We start from the raw sequence: 1,758 nt of genomic DNA on the forward strand, positions 1-1,758 counted from the left end.
ATAAGTGCCGAGGGCAGCCGAGAAGGCGGCAATATCCCCGGATGGTTTGATCGTGCTGGGAGACACCAGCATCCCAGCTCAAATATCTTCTACCCTTAAGAATATGTGCTGCTTTGCCTGTCGTGTGTATATACATGTTCACTTTTCCTGAATGAAACTAGTTCAACATCAGCGCCTGTCCTGTATACCTCTTGTTCTTCTATTTGTTGTGCTATTTTAATGTCCTACATTACTTTTGTGCTCCCGCAAATCGAAGCAAACCAATAAAAAATTCGGTTCGACACTCTGGTGGAAACTAAAAGCTTAGAAAGAAAGAGGAAAAAAAGAAAAAGGAAAACCTTTCTACAATAATGATAAGCAGGAGGAGGAGGAGGAGAACAAGAAGGCTAATAATGTGGAAAAAAAAGACACGACCCAAATAACTCAATACAAAGGATGGTATAAGTCATGCATACTTACCACATGTAAAATTAATTAAAAAAAAAATTAGAAAAAAAATGTGTATTTATATATATATATTTTTTTTTCTTTTATCCAGAGGCTTTGGCGCACGCACAGCACTGCACTGCACTGCACTGCACTGCACTGCACAACACAACACAACGAGAGACTTTCCACAAACACACCCCTGCGTACGAGGACACGACCACGTAGAGCTGCACGAAAACAAGCGCCGTAACTTAATAAAAAAAAAAAAAAATCCTTTCACTGGACGGACGGCACAAGAACGGAAACTGCTCAAAGAGCACACACACACACGACACATATTAATGAATTAATAAGGGGCACAAGTAGAACCTAGTTGGGCGATACGTAGGACACGGCACCCACACCAGAGGCCTTGCACAAGCACAGCACTGAGCACTGAGCACTGAGCAGCAGGTCACAGGACAGAAATGACGTCCACGCTGAGTAGGCCGAAGGCAGGGAATTACGGACGCACGCGAGGTCACCCACAGGCACTTTCACCGGAACCACGCCACAACACCACGCTGCAGAGCGCGCACTGCAAAGCGAAACCATGCGCTCACCTTCGGAAAGCACGGAGGGCGGGCGGCACAGAGAAGCAAAAAGACGTCAAAAGCACATCGCGATGAAGCGGCGGCGAATGAACACTACTCACTGGTGGAAATGGATATCTCCTCAAGCGAAAACATGCAATGACCACGCATGGTTTAAGATGCACGTGGGAGACGCGCACACTTTCAGAAACCAGGTACGCCAACGCACGCGGGCAATAAGACGGACAAAACGCGTCGAAAATACATCGCGTGCAAGCAGCGCCGACTGCATACTACTCACGGTTGCAAAGGTTTCTTACAAGTTTGCACTCCAGAATCTTAACGCGTTGGAAAGCGTCCGAGCTCACCAAGAACCAAGAACTATCACTACGCAGGAACAACGCAAAACAAAAGCAAAAAAAAAATAATAATAATAAAAAGAAGAAAATGTAGGAGACCGCTAGATAGATGAAAACGCCGTCATACTTTGTAAACAGAATTTGGAAAATAAGTAGCGCCGCCAGGTGGTCGGCGCCCAAATAGATGCGGAGGCGCGCCTAAATTGTTTAAATATTTTCTGTTTATATGACGAGACGACGTAATGTAAAATCAAATCAATTAATTTAAACAAAAAGTGAAAACTAAAAAAAAAAATTAAAAACAAATGAATGAATAGTGGCGTCATCTAACGAACCTAAAGCAAGGCTCCGGTTTTCGAGCCGTTAACTGCGCAGCGCCATCTGGTTTGGATGGTAAA

This window comes from Ixodes scapularis, unplaced genomic scaffold (genome assembly GCF_016920785.2).
Source record: "Ixodes scapularis isolate PalLabHiFi unplaced genomic scaffold, ASM1692078v2 ptg001158l_1___fragment_3__unscaffolded, whole genome shotgun sequence".
NCBI lineage: Eukaryota > Metazoa > Arthropoda > Arachnida > Ixodida > Ixodidae > Ixodes > Ixodes scapularis.